The 20,164-nt window shown below is 48.8% G+C and overlaps 1 protein-coding gene across 4 annotated transcripts in view; it reads left to right on the forward strand.

Moving 5' to 3' along the window:
* Window positions 1-20,164, forward strand: part of MGRN1 (mahogunin ring finger 1) — a 114,791-nt gene that overhangs the window by 41,057 nt on the left and 53,570 nt on the right. The gene's annotated exons all lie outside the window — the stretch shown is intronic.

The following is a 20,164-nucleotide window of genomic DNA, read 5'->3' on the forward strand; positions in this document are numbered from 1 at the left end:
ACAGCTCTCTGGGTGAATGATACTGGTGCCATCTCCAAAGGAAGCTGCTTGTTTTTCAGCCAGTCTTGATGTGATGCTCTCCCAACTGATCAGGGCACTGTGGGAGCTCAGGAACATAAGGCATTTATCGCCTAATAACGGGTCTGGTTACACAGAGCCTGCAGAAAAGTTGGTGTCCACTTTCCGTAGCAAACATATTAATCACATGTTTGATAAGTAAACTTATTTTTAAAGAGAGCATCTCCAGTTACAATATTGACTATTTTTTTTACCCCATCAAAGAAAGTCAGAATCATCCGAGCAGGGTTGAATTTGATCACTTTGAAAATAAATATGTATCTTCTCTAGAAAAGAGTACAATACTGAGTTGTGTTCTGAGCTATGAATTAGTATTATTATTCCACTTCTCATAATGTCCTACTGATGAATCAGTGTGTGTTTGTTTTTTCCTAGTGTGTGTCTGTTACAGAATATTGAGGGGGCTCATATGTATTCATAGATTCTAAGACCAGAAGGAATGAGGGGCCACTGCGATCATGTAGCCTGATCTTCTGTGTAACACAGGCCAGAGAACTGCCCCACAATCATTCATATTTGAACTAGAGCAGGTATTTTAGAAAAGCATCCTCCAAATCTTGATTTAAAAATTGCCAGTGATGGAGAATTCACCACAGCCCTTTTGGAAAGATGCTACAAAGGTAATTGAGCCTATAAGGCATATCTGCGTTCATTCAAGGGTTTCAAAGAACTCAAGATCACCATGACTGAAGCTGTGTTGGTTGGGAAAGTGAGCATTTATGTATAGCCTTCCATAAGCTTCCCTTTGCCTGGTATCTGATAGATAAGAAGATTCTTACAAGAATCAAGTCATGTGGGCCCAAAACGTAAAGGGATATGTGACCTCCAAAATCGTACTCTGTGTGACATGCTAGTTACAGTTATTACAAGTAACTTACCTACCTTCCTAGAACTGAGAGATTAGCGAGAAAAAATACCGGTATTTTTTCTGGGGTTCTTTGTATGTTTAACAGCACTTTTGGTATGTTCAATTTCACTATTTCATCTGGTTTATCATCCTTAGGGTAAGGCTTTTATGTCTGCTGATTTCATTTCAAAATTATGGTGCACCTTACTGCAGAGGAGGATTGTGGGGTCAGAGGTGACTGAGCTAGTCACTGCATTTCTTTTCTTTTGTTTCCATTTTTCCCAGCACCTGCCAGTTAGGTAAATATTGGGTGGGATCTTTCTTAGTTTAAAATATTGTGTTTACCATAACTGACGTTAACCACCCTTGGACGGCATAGTTGTCAAATTACTAAAATACTGATGGTGAATATCCCTCTAAACCTAGCTAGGGAGCTTAAAGGTTCTCTGTTCATATAAATTGCCTGGTATTTTAATCATGCTGAAGTCTATCTCAGTTGCATCTGTGGCATTGAGATCAACATGTGAACTACACTCTGTACAAAATAGCATCTTCTCTGATTGGTTTTAAATTTGCCTCATTTCAGTTCCTAAGTTCCCTTTGTTTTTGTCTCTTGGGACAAGATTAATAGGCACATCTGACTAGCTTCCTCAATACCATTTTCTTTAGCTTATCCTCAGAACTTGTCACTAGCTATGGAAGGCTGGATTTTCTTTAGCTAAGTACTTACCTCGCCTATGTGCTAGAGGAAATGTGGTGACACGATAGTCCTTTGAGTCAGTAACATACCAGTGCCCCAGCATGGAATTGTGGGAAGCTGTGCTGCTAGAAGTGCTGGTCTTGTTGATGAGCCATAATACCAAGGTCTTGGCCATTTGTGGTTAATGGTGCTCTCTTCTCATAAAAGTATTATGAGTGCTATTAATCTGGGTGTCTTGGCCAGATTCCAAACAAGATAGGGATCTTCTCTAGCCCTCACCCTACTGTCCAAGCTCAACTGGATATGATGATATTCACTTCCTGTCATAAACTGTTGTAATGCTGCAGTGCATGGTTAAATGTGTGGGGGGAAACCCTATATATTTTGTGCAATCCCAGCAGAGCAGATAGCCATTGGTAAAATACACCCCTAACCATAGTTTCAAACAAATTGCAAGGCAATTACCAGCCTCTTCCCCATGATCCTCAGAAATCTGGGCTGCAGATGTTCTGGCTTCTCTGCCAATAGATGACCTCACAAGTACACCTACGATGACCTGAAAACTGTCCCATTCTCAGCCCCGCTTTTCGTTCCTTTTGTCACTCACTCTGACGAAGGAAGCAGGATGCTGGCAGTCCAGACTCTCCTCAGCCTTTTAGAAAAGCAAATTTATTCAAATCCTCTGTTAATATCATTTCTGACCAGCCAGAGTCACTTGTAGTTGTGCAAACAGGTTTTTAACTCTTAGCAAAAGTTTTGCAGCTCATCTTTAAACAGCTGTGTGTCAGCAAAGGTGGAGGCGATCTGTGTATTGCGCATCTGTTGGTCAAGTCTTCAAAGCTCTTTGGAGTCAGAGATACTATAGAAATGTAAGCTATAAATCTTCTTCCCATCCCCTTTTCAGACCAAATTCCGCTGATCCACTCTGCCGATCTGTTGCATAATCAGTACTGCCGTCTGGCAGGTGTGCAACTGACTTCACTAGGAGCTCCGCTTGGGGAGCAAATGTAGAACAGGCAGCATGGCTCAGAGGAGGGTTTCTGTGTGTGTCTCTATCTTCCCTTCCCCCCTCCACGCCCAATAACATGCATTTGGCTAGGGCTTCCTAACTACTCTCTGAAATGCAGCATTCCTCTGTCTGACATCAAACTGTGTGCTGCTCTTCAGCTGTATGCTCTTAAACCCTGTGGACTGCTTGCCAGCTTCACTGTTGGTTTGTCAGAATTAGGGCTTGGCTACACTTACAAATTGCAGTGCTGCAGCAGGGTGTGAAAACACACCCTCTCCAGCGCTGCAAATTGCGGCGCTGCAAAGCGCCAGTGTGGTCAAAGCCCCAGCACTGGGAGCGCGGCTCCCTGCGCTGTACGTTATTCCCCACAGGGAGGTGGAGTACGGACAGCGCTGGGAGAGCTCTCTCCCAGCGCTGGTGCTTTGACTACACTTAGCGCTTCAAAGCGCTGCCGCGGCAGCGCTTTGAAGTATAAGTGTAGCCAAAGCCTAAGATGGAGTTCATGCTTTTGCCTACTGTAATGCTTGTATATGACATAGCCCTTGACCAGATGACAGGATGGGAAGTGGTATTGCCTGGGGTGGTTGGTTGGATAAACTTTACTAAGTGCATGTTTTACTTTGTCTTTACAAATGTGTTGGTTCATTAGCAAACTGTACTAAGAGGCTTTCATTGTCAAAAGACTATCTTCTATACATCCAAGAGTGGATGTGAAGTGCAGCCTTTGGGAGACCATACAGTCAGACGCTGCACAAATTCAGCTTGTAAAGCAAAAGTAGTTCTGGCCTATGCTTTCTCCACCAAATGTGCAAAAACATAGCTGTGCTCTTGTAGTAGTACATTGGAGCAGGAAGCAAAGCAGGAACCTAAGAGCTGCTTTCAGCAACACTTTAGTCAATTATCTTTAATGAGTTGAGAATATTTGGAGTGAGACATGGTAGTTTGAAAATGGCTAGCTAGAGACGCAGCAGCGTACCCCTGCAGAGGATCTCACAGTGTTTGAGGGTGAGCTGAGACAGGAAGTGGTTGTAGTCACAAAACCTTTAATAGTAACTGGTCTGAATTGATACACAGTAGTGTCATTATATAATTGAGAACTGGAAGTTTTTCTAGGAAGCCTGTAGACTAAATATAGTTAAACATTTCCTAGAACATTTGGCCTCTGTAATGATTAGACTGAAGCTAGGAACAAAAGGGTAATAGATTCCCAATTTTCTATTCTCCCGCACACTCCACAAAGTAACTAAAGCCTGGTCTACACTGCAAAGTTAGGTCGATGCAAGACAGCTTACGTGGACCTAGTTGTGCAGGTGTCTATTCTTAACTTTGTCTGCCACCAATGGAAGCACACCATTACTCTGACACAATAACATCAGCGCCCCGAGCAGTGAAGAGCCATAGCCATTTACTTAGGTCAATGCAGTGCGAGTGTAGACGCTCTGTTACTTATGTCAGCCTTAACTGTCCTCCAGCAGCTGTCCCACAATGCCCAATGCTGACAGCTTTGGTCACTAATGTGAACTTTGCTTCCCTGGGGGTCATGGAGACTGGAAGTCCCTCCCTCTCCTCCCCCCCCTTAAAGCCCTGCAAATTTTTTAAATTCCTTTTCCTGATTGCCTGGCTTAGCAACCACACCTAGCAACTGTCTATTGTTGATTGAAACTGCCCAGTTGACCATGCCGGCTGCACATTCCTGCCTGGAGTAGGCAGAAGATATTGGCTCTCCTGTCGGGAGAAGAGACTGTGTAGGCATAGCTCCGAACCAGCAGTAGAAACCTTGACATCTATGAGCAGATTGCTCAGGGGATGCAAGAGAAGGGGCATGACTAGGGACCAGCAGCAGTGCTGCATGAAAGTCAAGGAACTGCAGCACATGTACCAGAAGGCCAGGAAGGCCAACAATCAGTCTGGTGCCAAGCCACAGACCTGCTGCTCTTACAAAGAGCTGTATGCCATCCTCGGTGGAGACCCCACCACCACCCCCAGCACCGTGGATATCTCCGAGGAGCCTGAGTCACAGGTCCCTGCCGTGAACAACAAGGAGGAGGTGGAAGAGGAGGGATATGGGAGACAGGTGACCAGGGGAATCCAGCTGCACAGTGAGGACCTGTTTTTGATTCCACCGCAATCCAGCCAGTCCCGCCTGTTGATCCCGGGCAAGCCCATTGAAGGGGAAGGAGCCTTGGGTAAGTGTCTGTGAATAAATATTTAAATTACGGGGGTGGCATCCCCAAAGTAGCAGGACATTTTTATTAATTGACTCATGTAGAAGAGGGAGTGGTACAACCAAGAGAGGTAGAGTTGCTATCAGGTTTTCAGTCCCCTCTAGAGTTAGGCGAGGGGACCCATGGAGCAGTTTGTTTATGTTCAGAGGGATGTCCCTTGAATCTTCCATATAGATCTCAATGAAACTTTCATGGTGGTCCTCTTCCATTGTCAGCTGAAGGTTGCTAGGGAGGGCTGTTTTATTTCTTCTTCCATGGTAGGACACTGTCTCATGTCATTTGGTGATCATTTTAGCAGGCACCATTGTAGTACACAGGCTAGCAGCATACGGGCCAGGCAGTTTTGGGACGCCAGCAGCAGCTGTGCTCTTTCTGCCTCTGTTACCCTCAGGGCTGAGATACCAGCTAGAATCACCGCCATCTGTGTCATTCAGTATTCAGTGCCATTGCCCTGTATGACTAGAATCATGTGATCAAACAATTCCCTCCTCATTTCCCCTACCCCCAATGGACCATTCTCACCATGGCTGGTGCAGTGACTGCTGCCGTGCACAAGCAATCCCAAGTAGAAGCAAGAATGCAGAGCTTAAAACTTTAGAGGAGCAAGGGGAGTGAATTCAGCATCTTAAGTTTCGTTTTCTGTAGTGAATATGCTGACAGTGGTACCTCTGTGTGTTTATTTGCAGCTGCTGCCATTGCGACCTTCAGGGTCTCCCGCTCCACACCCATGGAGCCAGATAAGGAGGAGAAAAGGGAGATTTCAGGATGACCTCTTTAATGAGATCCTGCAAGCCTGTACTGCACCATACCATGAGCACTGGGCCTGGAGGATGAACTGTGTGAACAGCCTGGAGAAGGAGCGAGTGGAGAAGAAAGGCTCAGGAGTCCCAGCAGGACAAGGAGATGGAGATTCACCAGGACATAATGGGGCTTCTCAGGCAGCAAACACAGATCCTGCAGATTCTGGTGCAGGTTTAACAATCTCAGGCTCACGCCTTTCTGCAGCCCATTGAGAGCCCAACATTAGGACCTTTCTACACCACCACCCCGTCAACATTCCATGCGGAATCAGGGGTCACTGCAGTACCCCTGCCACTCCACCCAGGGGCACATGGAAAAACAATCACAGCTTTACGTACACTGACCCGTGACAGCTACAGTTGGTGTATTTGTAGCTGAAATGGGTATGAATGTTTTTTCCCCTTCACAAGTTCTGTTCTCTTAATAATTCAATTTTGTTCCATTTTTAATGGATTTGTTTTGAAATTGCACATGTTCTTTTTGCACTGAATTTGTTACAGAATAAAATTCTATTATTTGTAACTATTCATTTTTATTAGTTCACAACATATGCTGCTGAGTGCTCAGCAGTTCTGAAAGCAACCAATTACCTATTACTGCACAGTGTCTCACAACTCATAAGGTCATTCAGAAACAAAATTCATAGGTGCATTGACAATGTTGTGTTCCTACATGTACAGCAATCACCACACGATTCCTACCAGGCCACTAAAAAGCAGGGTGAGGTAGAGCCCACTACAACAACACATGCTACTCTGGCTCACTGTTAAAATGGTCTTACAAAGCTTCCTTGAGCTGTGTGGCTCTGCATTGAGCTCTTCTAATAGCCCTTGTATCTGGCTGTTCAAATTCAGCAGACAGCTGCTCTGCCTCCACCCATCAGAAACTTTTTTCCCCTTTGCTTCACGAATGTTATGCAGGACACAACAGGCAGCGATAACCATTGGACTATTTTTCTCACAGAGGTCACTGAGTAAACAACGCCAGCATCCCTTCAAATGACCAAAGTATACTCAACTGTCATTCTGCAATGCTGAAAGAAAGTCCTTGCTTGCAGCTTTCTGAACAGTCCTGTGTTCTTAATGATGAGAGCATCATGCAACTTCCCTGACCAGCCCACATTGATGTCAGTGTAGTGTTCCCTGTGATCCATCAACACTTTCCTAACTGTGGAAAATTAGCCATAGCGATTCAATGTAGACCCTACCTACACCACTGGGAGGAGTTCTACTACCCATGAGGCCATCAACCTAGCGTGTTCTGTACTGGGTCAGCTAAACTACATCGCTCAGAGTGTTGATCTTTCACAACCCTGTGTGATGTAGCGGGATCGACCTAACTTTTTAGTGTAGAGCAGGCCTAAGAGAACCACTGTTACACCTTTTAATATTAGGTTATAATTAATGGAAAGAAGCACACTGAACAGAGAAAGATAATGGGACTGTGGGTCTCTGTTTTCTATAGACATGCCCCTTGTGCCATGGTTTGAAATTGAAGCCATTCTCAGCATGCTAAATGCTCCCCTGAAGGAACATCATGAACAACTGTGGGTAAGATACTAGGTATAAAATTAAGCTCATAGCAGTTAGGGATGGAAAGACACGCTAGAACTTGAAGTTCAGTACAGGATAGTTATCCATACTCAGAGGAGCTCTTGGGTATTATGCTTTTAAACAAAATGGGACTTTACTCTCTTATGTTTTTCCTCTTCTGCCCCTCCCCCCCCCCCCCATTTGCCAGATGTACTCAGGGTCTCCTGCTGAGAAACTACACAGCTGAAAAGGAGTGCTCTGGATGTTTGGAATTCCAGCTGTCAACAGTTATAAAGCATTCTGTTTTTGAGATGCTAGCTGATAAAATCAGTCCTAGATGAAGTCTGGGGAAAAAACAAGATAAGAGGTCCAATTGGACAGACTCGTGGCTGCTCCGTGAGCGCTGCTTTTTCATTGGTGGGCATCTTGTCCTCTATAAGATAAGTGTTGTTGCTTTGAAATTAAGGGCATGACTACACTTGCAGATGTAGAGCGCAGGGAGTTAAACCAGCCCTCTGAGACCGCAGCAGGGAAAGCGCTGCCATGTGTTCACACTCCCAATTGCAAGTGAAGTGGCATGACCACATTTGCGGCACTTGCAGCGGCATTGGGAACAATGCATTATGGGCAGCCATCCCACAGAGCACCTCTTCCCATTCTGGCGCTATGGCTTGTGAGAAGGGCGAGTGGGGGCGTGGGGCATCCTGGATCCTGTCCCAGTGCCCCGTGATGCATTGCTTTGTATCCCAGCAATCCCTGTGCTTCCATCCACATTTGGCACCATCTTTCAACGGTTTTTGTACTGCACACTGTCTTCCCTTTCGGTCTGTGGGAATGAATCCTGAACTTGTGAGGAATATGCTGATGGGTCTCGCCAGCACGTCACAAATTGCAGTCGAGTTACTCCATAAGCTACAAAGTGACAGTGAGGAGTCTGACGATGATGTCGACACGCATAACGCATACTACACAAGATTGCTTGTGGCATTCATGGACATGCTCACTCAGTGGAATGCTGCTTTGGGGCTCGGGAAACAAGCACTGAATGGTGGGATCACATCATCATGCAAATCTGGGATGACGAGCAGTGGCTGCAGAACTTTCAGATGAGGAAAGCCACGTTCATGGGACTGTAAGGATTAAGGATGCCTTGAAGGAGCAATTTGATGCTGAAAGACACCAGTAATGTTTGGTGCCCTGCACAGGAATGAAGTGCAGTGGTTCCAATGCTAGTAGGCATCTGTGTTTGCTACGTATGATGCACTGACTTGCAGTGCCTGTTGCTTTCCTGGGCTATGCTATCTTTTACTTAATGCGATAAAGAATGTTTGCAAAGCCAAAAAATTCATTTATTGAAAAGAAACACAACTGCAGGGGAAACACACATGGCATGACATATCTGTGCTGTGTGGGAGGAGGGAAGGAGGCGGATTGGGGAACGGGACAATCACAGATTTGCGTATGTCCTGTTATCATATTCAGCCTTCCTGTCTGGAGTGCCGTGCAACGAGCACTACACTTCAGGCTGGCTAAAACGCATGGTGATGGGGGTTGAGTGTAGTGGATAAGAGTCGTAGTTTGCAGGGCTGGGTGGCGAAGCTACAGGCTGTTTGAGGCAGCTGGTGGTGGCGATAAGAAACCAGATGTTGGGGAAAGTGGGTTGGCGGTGACAAGGGGGCACAAGGGAAAGAGTTTTGTGACAAGGGGGGCGGGCGTGGATCTGTTTCATCTTCAGTGCTATGAGCGCCTGCATCGAGTCCGCTTGATGCTTCATAATGCTTAGGAGCCATTCCGTGGTTTGTTGATGGCGATCCGCATTCTCCTGGCGGAGCCTCCTTTCGGTACTTTTTGATTTTCAGTAAGGGACTGCTGCATGACTTCATGCAAAAGGCCCTCTGCTTCTTCGCGGACCCTTCCTGAGTCTTTGCAGCCTTTCGGCTGTTGATAACAAGAATGGCTGGGATCTAAAGATTGCATCTGTAAAGCCAAAACGCAACATTTAACAGAGGCAGCATTGTTCACACTAGACAGAGCAATGATTCGGCCGAACTTGAAGACAAGCACAGTGCATGCAGTAGCAGAAAGTGCCTGTCCCAAAGCGAGCACACACAACCCACAAGAGCCCTGAAATGATGAGTAAGCACAGGGGCAAGGTGGACTGATTGTTTCAGGGCCGTACTGTCCTCAGGGGTTCTGTGCCTTTGGAAGAACCAACAGCTGCAAGGGGCCCCTATTTCTGTTCCCACATTTTCCACAGGATGAGTTCATCCTGGAAGATATCTCGCTGCTGAGGGTGACCTGGGAAGCAAGGGAGGGTCTTCTACTATAATGCGGCTTCTGCCCTGGCCCATATGCAGCTTACCTGTGTGCAGCAGTGGTCCCGCCGCCCCTCCTGGCACAGTGGCGCAGGCATATTAGCCTTACTGGGACAAGGAGCACAGTGGCTCTGCCACGGAACTTGCGCAAGTAGATTGCCCAGCTTCTGCATTATTAGACCTTCGATGAGATCACTGAGGCTGATTACCATGATGAGCGAGAGCACATCAATGCCCTGTTCCACATCTAGGTATGCACGCAGCCCTAACCCTTTTTTTGGCAACCCTCCTCGCCCCAAGAGCCCACACCAAACAACTCCATTCCCAAAATAAAAGCCACTTACTGTGCATCTCCTCTGCTGTTTGTTCTTCCACAAGCACCATCCGCTGTGACTGGCTCTCTTCCTCCTGGCTTGAAAACAGCTCCTGGCTGCATGCATCTAGGGATACCGGGTTGTACTCTGGCTCTGGGCCCCCCTCCTCCTCAGCATCCTTGCTCCCACTTTCCTCCTCCTGCTTTCTTGAGCTCTGGGCTGCCACGGCTTCTGAAGTGTCCATGGTGCTCTTCGAAGTGGGGGTGGGGTCGCACCCAAGTATTTCTTCCAGTTCTTTGTAGAAACAGCAGGTTGTGGGCACAGCACTGGAACGGCGGTTTGCCTCCCACACTTTGTGGTAGGTGTTCTGCAGCTCCTTCATTTTAACCCTTCAATGCACTGCATTCTGGTCATGGCCCTTGATATCTACCCGTAGATATCGTAATTCCTATGACTGGAGTGCAGCTGGGACTGGACAGCTTCCTCCCACCAAACACTGATGAGGTCCAGCACCTTGCCATTGCTCCATTCTGGGGATCGCCTGACACGTGGAGGCATGGTCACCTGGAAGGATGTGCTGAGAGCACTACACGCCTTGCTGAGCAAACAGAAAGGAGAATTTCAAAATTCCCAGAGAATTTAAAGGGCGGGTCTGATGGTTGGTCACCTTAGGGCAGGGCAGTAGAGTTCAAAGTGATGATCAGAGTGGCTAGAACAGGCATTGTGGGACACTTCTGGAGGCTAATCAGAGCGCATTAATAGACCAGGGCATCCACACTGGCACCGCAGTGCTCCTGCCAGGGCGCAGCAAGCTCTATGCTTCTCATGGAGGTGGATTACCAGGGGCGCTCCAGCCATGGAGTCCAGGTGCTCTACGTGCCTTGCCAGTGTGGACACCTCAGGAGTTAGGGCGCTCAAGGCTGATTTAATGCGCTCTAACTTGCAAGTGTAGCCAAGGCCTAAGTCTCTAGCCCCATGAAGATAACCTTCAAATTGCAAACTGCCTGCAACATTGTGCATTGCTACCTGCCTCTGGCTGCAGACAGCCTGAAACAATACCTCTGAGAGGAGTGACCTGCTCCCGTTTGACTCATTGGGTGAGAATGGCGAAATGTAAAGATTTAAATGTTCTGACCTTTTGCTGCTGATCAAACCCAATGAGAGAGAGTGTCTATTTAACAGCTGCCTGATGTTGGATCCAGAGAAGCTGGTCATCAGTACAGCTAGCAGGGGGAGCGTATCTGGATGCCTGTCTGTGATCCAAGGAGGAGATGTGGTGTATAACCCGTCTTATACTGTGGACCATCATTCTCATGCCTTCATTTCCAGAGTGAACCTTGAGCATCTGGAACTTTTTTTGTAACCTCCTACAAGAATTAATTGTTCTCTTCCTTTTCCAGTGCGCACACATGACACTGGCATGTGCGGATGTGTCCAAACCTCTTCTGGCGCCTTTCAGAATGGACACAGACACTTTCCTTTTTCACAGTGTTTTGCTTTTGTGAAGCAGCTGTGAGAGCCCTTTCTGGAATCGGGTCTTCCTGTGGCTTTGAGAGACTCCAGTGACCCATAGCATGCAGGCATTGATTTCTTTATTGTCACTACTGCCGGATTGGCAGGGCTGGAAAGTGAAGCCGTCAGGTAGCCATGGAATGAGCCTGGGCAGTGTCATCCCCTCACACCTCTGTTACCTCCTGCCGTTGTGATTCAGCCTGGCTTGAGAGTAGGGTGCCAGCAGTCCTGTATTACAAGGGACATCCCTTATTTAAATGGAAAATTACCCGTCCCATACTAAATTGGGACACCTTTTATCCAGGATTTCAACAGCAGGGGGCCAGTACTCACGGGTGCATCTTTCCACTCCCCTCCTGACTCTGGCCCTTCAGTGCTGTGCAGGGAAAGCAGACAGGGCCATGCTCAGGGCCAGGAGGGGAGTGGACAGATGCATCCATGAGTATGGCCCCCTGCTGACTCCAGCCCTTGAGCGCAGTCCCCTCTGCTTTCCCTGCACAGGCTCTGTCTGGCAGGGCGAGTGGTCAGGGCTGCGTGCCCTGGTGCTGCGCTGAAGGGCCAGGGTCAGGAAGGAACTCTGTCTGGCACAGCGCCGCAGCAGGCAAAGACCAGCCATGCAGCCTCCAACTCAGTTCTTGGCGCCTGTGCAGACCCTGAACGGCAGTCACAGCGGCTGCTGGCCAGCTTCTGACGCCCTGGGCTCTCTGCAGCATCCAGAGCTGGGAGAGAGAAACCTAGGAAGCATGGGGGTGGGGAGAAAGGGACTTGCCCTCAGAGGTTCAAGTCAGACTGGGGCCATCTGAGGTTTGTCCCTTATTTTTTTAATACAATGTTGGCAACTTTACTTGAGGGCTAGGTCTAGGCCGAGAAGGGAGGTCAGTCTCCATGAGGCACTGCCTGTGGCCTCTCACTGATGGGCCCTGATTGTTAGGAACAGAATTTGCTTCACTTGACTCATTAAACAGTAGCTCTTAGATCAGAGGTGGGGAAACTACAGCCTGCAGGCCACATCCAGCCTGCGGGACCGTCCTGCCTGGCCCCTGAGCTCCTGGCCCAGGAGGCTAGCCCCCGGCCCCTCCCCCACTGTTCCCTCGCTCGCAGCCTCAACTCGCTCACTCCGCCGCCAGCTCAATGCTCTGGGTGGTGAGGCTGTGAGCTCCTGGGGAAGTGCAGCTGCAGAGCCTGGCCTGACCAATGCTGTGTGGTGACGGCAGCGGCAGTGTGGCCTGGCTCCAGCCGGGTGGCGCAGCTGTAGCGCTGCCAGCCACCAGTGCTCCAGGCAGCGCAGTAAGGGGGCAGGTAGAAGTGGGTTTGGATAGAGGGCAGGGGAGTTCAGGGTGGTGGTCAGGGGTCGGGAGTGTGGATAGGGGTCGGGGGGAAAACAGGGTTGAATGGGGGCAGTCAGGAAGGAAGTGGGGTTGGATGGGGCAGCAGGGGGCAGTCAGGGGACAGGGAGTTAGGGGTGTGTGGATGGGGCCCCCTTCCCTAACTGGCCCTCCATACAATTTACGAAACCCAATACGGCCCTCGGGCCAAAAAGTTTGCCCGCCCCTGTCTTAAGTGGTCCCCAGCCCTAGGCAGGATTTCAGCCTCCCAAAGGATAAAACAACTGTATCTCATGCTTGGTGCCTGCCGCTCAATTTTGTTTGTATTTGGAGAGGTCCCCCTCCTTGACTGAAGGACGCTGACCAGATTTTGAGGGTGTCAGAGTGGAAGATTTTGGCACCGCTTTTGTGAACTGCAGCTGAGCAGAAGTAATTAAGAATCGTACTACTGAGCCCTTGGTCATATGGCTCCTACATTGCCTACCGGCTCCATTTGGTCAGTATTTTTGCTGTAGAAATGTAACTTTGCAACCTCCGTAAGCAGCAGATCCAGCTGCTCTGAGCGCTGGCTTAGTTTGTTGTTGCCGCATGCCTGGTGGTTTGGAACTGGAATATGAACAGGTGACAGTGGGAAGGACTCTGTCCCTTTCTACTTGTGCACATTCACTTTCTTCCAGCCCCTGTTGATGCCTGACTGGCTCGCTCTGTGGCAAGGAGGATACACAGCATTCAGCAGCACTGCAACTCCACAAACAGATGTAAGAGGAAGGGGTAGAAAGCTCGATATGTTGCATTTTCCCCTAGGGAAAAGAGTGTGTTCCCTGACACTCCCAGCCCTCTTATCAAGGGACCAACATCCTCAAATTCTTTCCACTCCTGTCTCTTGCATGGCAGCAAGTTCCCCTGACTCCTGAGCTGAGGCCAAGAATAGCCCGGTGTTATAGCTGTGCTTGAGTTAAGGGACTGTCAGCTCGCTCATCATCCCCTACTTTTGGGAGTTTATATGGTTGCAAAAAACACTGAGTCCGGGCTGCATCTTTGCATAGAGGCTCCATCCAGAGGGCAACTGAATGTCTGTCTGTCTCTGAACCCTTTTGAAAATATGACTTTATGAGTACTAATGGAGACTGGTATCTAGTGTGCTCAAACCACGCCTGCGCCCTGGAGAGCTGTCTCCATGGGCTCTGCACCGCCCTACTCTTCACTGGCTCCCTCTTCTGTGTAACATTCAAGCTGCTAGTTCTCCCCTTCAGGGCTCTAATTCCCACCTGTCTACATCTCTGCCTTAATTTACCCCTCCTCCCCTTCTTGTTCCCTAGCCCCTTTCTATCCTAGAACCATCTCCAGGTCTTAGCTCTGCACCTGCTTTCACTGCCCTCTGGGGTTGGCCTTCGCTTCCCAGGTGCCCATCATCCCCTCTCCTCTTTAAACCCTACTTCTTATGAATCTCCTTGTGCAGAGGCACCTCTCCTCCCACCCAAGGATTGGATGAGATCTGGCAGAGTTGGGGTGAGCTTGGGACCCGGCCTTCTGCATGTCTAGGAAAGCACTTGGGTCCCCGTAACTTGCCCTAGTGCTGCAGCTTTGGTGCCGCCTCCTGGACATGCTGAAGTGTTTTGGCAGAGTCGCTCTGAATCTGACGTCTGTGTGTAAAATAGGACAAAGGATCCATTTATTTCGTCCATTTCTGTGAGTGGCTCAGAGGCGCCGTGGTGGTAGCACCTTCTCGGAGGGGAGCACTGTGGAACCACAGCCTGCTGGGCCAGCAGAACCTGAACCCTTTGGTAAGATGCATGGTTTCAGCTGGTGCGTCAGATCAGGAATTCTGTGGTGGCAGATTTGAAGTTTTGAATGGAAGCAGGCTGGAAACGAATAATGCAGCTGTGACAGTAGTGCCTCCGTGATCTGTGTGCATGTGTTCAGTTCTATTTATTTTACTCTCTTCCCACCTTTTCATCTTAGGGTATACCACAGCACTTTGTATCCAAAATGCATAACGGGCCCCAGGCAATGAACTGGGGATGCCAGAGTTAAAAGCCTGAGGCTCTGCAGCATGAGCTAGGCTCTCTCTGACAACTGTAACAGACTCTCACCTCTGGCTTGGGCACAGAGGGTGACTCGTAACATGCACTGACCCGTGGGTTACAACTGCGTCTTAGAAGCTGCTAGGAAGGATCTGAACGGCAGTGCTGAAGCAACTTGCATTCTCTTCACATTTCCAAGGTTACTTTGCTAACGTCAAGTCATAAACATAATGATGTTAGAAAATGAAGGTACTGATAGGTTCTGGAGCACAGTTGTGTGGCAAGGAATGGATAAATTACATTCTGACCTGGATGCTTGTAGGAGATAATTTCACCTTTGTGCAGGCCTCTGGGTAATATAGATCCAACCAGGCCACTCACAAACCACTCTGTGCTAAAACTGATTATGTTGCTGAAGCTCTTTGTGTGTAATCCTTTATTTAAACCAGAAGAGATGGTTTATTTAAATACATTTCCTTTTTGGTGTGAGTGAGCATGTGGGATTGTTAAATGGACTGATGAAGCCAGTTCCTGTATGGCAGGAGATGACTTCATGGAAATATAATGTCCTGGAGTGCCAGTTTGCTTGGGGGAGGCTATGGCCCCAGGTGCCAGAGGCAAATAAAATAAGCAGGGCTTCAGATGCTCTGCTATTCCATTTGCCTCACAATCCACTCCTTGCTCTAAACTCTAAGCTTTCTTTTAAAGTCTATTTCTAGTCTATGCTATGGAGAGAACCTTAAACATATGACCTCATTGTAACCAATGTAGCAACATCTTCCTGAGTCTGTAGGCAGATACAATAGCTCTGCGTGGTGGAGCTGCCCCAGGCATCTAAATAAGGTGTGGTTTCTGAAGCATAAGGGTGACTGTTATCAGCATTAATGATTTCACTGTTGATCATTTTAGCAAAAACATTCAACTAAGGTGCTCTAATCTATAATCACTAACTGCTTCTCCTAGTATCCCAAGTACCAAAATCCTCAGCTGGCATAATTTTATGCTTCCTCTTCCCCTCGTTCCCACAACATTTGAGATGCAGTTGTGTCTTCAATATGTTTTGCGGCCCATGGCAGGCGCCAGTCATAAAATAAATTGACTGGAGGTTTGTAACAACTCGCTCAAGGTGCCAGTTGGCTCATTTGTTTTCATATTTAAATAAACCTCACATCTTTAACTGACTTGAAGCTGGTATAAATATCCCGCAGTGCTGCAGAAACCATGCAACCTTGTTGCAGGGTAGATGGGCTCTGTACGGACCTGTGCAAGGGGAAGCCGATGGTTATTAGGAAGGTCTGGGGAAGGAGGCAACCTGAACAAAGTTCAGAAGGTCTTTACCTCAATGTCATGTACTCCTTGAACATGCTGCACTGCAGGGCTGTTACTAGCAGGTCAGGCTTCTGTACCAAATTTGGACAGAGCTTCCGTCATGCAGAGAGACACAAGAGAGATATTCTCTTTGAGATGCTTTAATGCACTGCCTGGTGTAGCTTTTACCAGCTGAGGCAAGGTCTGTGACACATGGCACCACCTAATGGCTGAACATTACAAAACATTTTTGCCTTCCCTCTCACTCAGAGCCTGATTCACAAAACCCAGCGAGAGTGCAGTCAGCAGGACTTCTAGTCCCTTCTCCCCCACTCAGCTTCCTTGTCCTGTTTAAATTACCCAGCACCAGGGCAGGAGCCCTCCTTGGGTTATGTGGTCCAGCCTGTCTCTTAAAGAGGCAGTACACTCTTTCACAGGGCCTGGAAATAAGCAATTTAGGCTATAGGATGAAGCAGCAGTTTATAGAGATTAAACAGTAGTTTTTATGTAAACACTGAAGCACACCTGATCTCTTTCCAAGTGTCTGAAAGTACAGAACTACCCTCTGTCCCAGGTGCACTGCAGTGGACAGAGTTGAGGGTATTTTAGCAACCTCAAGAATTCCAGTGCTTTGGGAGATTTGCCTTCACTTTAGATATGCTTTTACGCTGAGGCCAAATCCTGTGCAGTTCCCTGTTGATCTCCTCACTAATGATTATAACCAAGATCAGTGGATGGTTCTGCTTGAGCAAGGACTACAAGATTTGGCCCGTCAGTTTCCCCCCCTCTTTAATATGCAAACTTGTGAGTGTGCCCCTTGAGCAAACTGACTGTAGGGCATAGCCAATGTAAACAGCCCCCAGCTTGCCGCAGAGTTGCTGCTGTCTAAGCTAGGACTCAGATGTATGTCAATAACGGTACCTTGTTTGCTTTCTACTGCGGTTCAACAGCTCTCATTCCAGGGCAGTGGGAAGGTCAATCTTCAGCTGATGCCTATCTAGCTGGAGTTAATAGATTACCATTAAAGAATGTGACATTGCCCTGCCTTGGCAAACAAGGTCCGGGACCTGTAGAATATCTAGCTGGAGTTAATAGATTACCATTAAAGAATGTGACATTGCCCTGCCTTGGCAAACAAGGTCCCGGACCTGTAGAATCATGCGGCAGGCTGAGATTTTTTTTCATGTTATCGGCTGCATTATCAGCCACTTCTGAAGACGCTGGGTAAGAAGCTCCAGGGTAGAGGTTATAAAATGCAGCATTTGTTTCTGAAATGATGCTTAAAGGGCTATAGTCTCTTCTCATACTGTACAGACGCATGCTCTGGTCTCTTTGTTCTTGTGATATTGAAGGCATAGGAGTTCTAGGGTTTGAGTTTGGGGTGGGGGGAGCACTTCAAGTCCATTTTTACCGTATTGGAAGGAAAGGCCAGATGTTCATTGAACCTCATGAGCCTGGCAACATCTTTCCCCTGCATGTGTTGTTTTCCAGCCTCTCTCCTTTGAATCAGCAGGCTCCCCTCCTGCCAGCTTTGTTAATTCGCTACATTGGGACATCTGCATTCTTAGCGTCCAAAGTGTGTGTGTGTCTGTGTGTGAGGCTACATCTGCACCAGGAGCTGGAGGTGTGACTCCCCTGCTCGTGTACACACGCTCATGCCAGCTCTCATCAAGCTAGTGCTAATACAGGGGTCTCAAACTCAAATGACCACGAGGGCCACATGAGAGCTAGTTCATTGGCCCAAGGGCCGCATCACTGACACACACCTCCTTGCTGCCCCCGGCCCTGCCCCCACTCCACCCCTTCCATGAGGCCTGGGGGGAGGGATAGCTCAGTGGTTTGAGCATTGGCCTGTTAAACCCAGGGTTGTGAGTTCAATCTTTGAGGAGGCCACTTAGGGATCTGGGGCAAAAATTGGTCCTGCTAGTGAAGGCAGGGGGCTGGACTCAAAGACCTTTCGAGGTCCCTTCCAGTTCTAGGAGATTGGTATATCTCCAATTATTACCTTTATTTTTTATTACCTCTCCTCTTCCCATCCCTTCCCTGCCCCCATTCCAACCCCTTCCCTGAAGTCCCCACCCCAACTCTGCCCCCTCCTTGCCTCCAGAGGGTGTATGAGGGGTGTGGTGGGGACTCAGGGCAGGGAGTTGAGGTGCAGCGGGGGGTTGGGGTGCAGGCAGGGGGCTCAAGGTACAGAAGGAGTGTGGGATGCGGCAGGGGGCTCAGGGCAGGGTGTTAGGGTGAAGTAGGGCATTGAGGTTCAGGCAGGGGGCTCAGGGCAGGGGGTTGGGGTGCAGCAGAGGGTTGAGGTTTAGGCAGGGAGCTCAGGGCAGGGGATTGGGGTGCAGAAGGGGTGTGGGATGCAGCAGGGGGCTCAGGGCATGGAGTTGGGGTGTGGAGTGCTGCAGGGGCTCAGGGCACGGGGTTGGAGTGTGGGGTGCACCAGGGGGTTCAGGGCAGGGAGTTGGGCTGCAGCAGGGGGTTGGGGTGCAGGCAGGGGGCTCAGGGCAGGGAGTTGGGGGGTGGGGTGAAGGAGGGCTTCGGGCTCCGGTGTGGCAGTGGCGCACACCAAGACCAGGGCAGGCTGCTGGCCCCGCTCCCGCTCCCAAGTAGCTGGAACCATGTCCCTGTGGCCCCTGGGGGAGGGGGGACACAGGGCTCTGCACGCTGCTTGCCACACCTCCAGGTACCTCCCCTGAAGCTCCCATTGGCCACGGTTCCCCATTTCCACCCCTGGCCACAGGGACGTGATGCCAGCCACTTCCAGGAGCGGCACAGGGCTTGAGGGGGGCAATCCCGCGGGTGTAGTTTGCCCACCCCTGGCCTGGAGGTAGGCTGGGGGGGTGGGCACGGGCCACTTGGCGTGGCCCGTGGGCTGCATGTTTGAGACCCCTGTGCTAATATAAATAGGAGTGTAGCCGTGATAGCCCGGTTAGCTGCTGTGGAGGCACGGCTGAGCCAAGCCTGCCTGAAACTAGTGGGTATGTACTCAGCATGGCTCAGCTATCCCTCTGCTGCATCTACCCGTGCTACCGTGGCTGCCCATTTAGTTATACTCAGGTAGCATGCGCAGGGGAATCACAGCCTGAGCTCGTGGTGTCGATGTCACTTAAGGCACTGCTCTCAGTTGCCAGCAAGAGCAGAAGGCTGACTCCTTTCAGTGCTTTTTTTATGCAGTAAACAGCTATAATGATGAGGCCATTAATGGCAACTAACAACTTGAGATGGCTTTTGAAAGCAGCATATTGCCCGCAACAGCCCTTTATGGTTCTGTTTGCAGGCAAAGTTGATTAGTTGCTAGGGAATTTCAAATTATCTGTCCGGGGAGAGAGACATGAATAGGGTCTCCTTGCCTGTGGCATTTGGTTGGCCTGGTGGCTTTGATAAATGAGACCTGATAAAAGAGGAAAAGTGTCTGCACTGTGAGGCTGTTTTGCTGCTTTATGTAAAGGTGGCCTAAAAGGAAATTTCTGCTTATTTTTTTTCTGTAGGAATATTGGGTTTTCGTTGTTATATTGTTGGTGTTGGAGGACTTGTTGGATACCTCAGAGATCTGGCTCAGGGGCTTTCTTAATGCTTAACCATGTATCCTTTCTCCCACCAAATGCAGTACGTTACCAGTTGGACCGCCATTTCTCATACTGCCATAGATGGGTGCCTGCGGGAATGTGTGTGCTGTTTTGTAGAACAATGGTGATTATCCTGAAGTGCAGGGGGAGAACTCTTGGTCTGCACATTGGAACTTGGCTGTGGTATTCTGCTATGTCTGTGTGAGCCTTGCTCCTGTAGTTCAGATCCCCTGTGCACATCTGACAGCAGGTGTGCCGTAAATGTGTATGACATTGGTGGATCGGACACAGTGTTTGGGTACTATTGTGAGATAGGTGCTGTAGTTAAATGTTCCTATTTTCTGAACTGTGCAGGGCTCAGAGAGCAGGAAGAGGCCTTGGAAAGGTCATTTCTGATAGTCTGACCTAGGATGATCACTTGTTCAGATTAAAATAAATCTGTGGTCCCTCAAGAGGCTCCTGTGAATAATAGGCCCCATCTTTATCCAACGGGACTCTTCTTTCTTGCTCATTAGGAGCCCAAAAGAAAGGGTTTGGCTGGCTTCTCAAGTCAGCCTTCAGTTTAAATTGAAAACAGCCTTAGAGGGCAAGTGGGGCCATGGACA

Source organism: Mauremys reevesii, linkage group 10, assembly GCF_016161935.1.
Source record: "Mauremys reevesii isolate NIE-2019 linkage group 10, ASM1616193v1, whole genome shotgun sequence".
NCBI lineage: Eukaryota > Metazoa > Chordata > Testudines > Geoemydidae > Mauremys > Mauremys reevesii.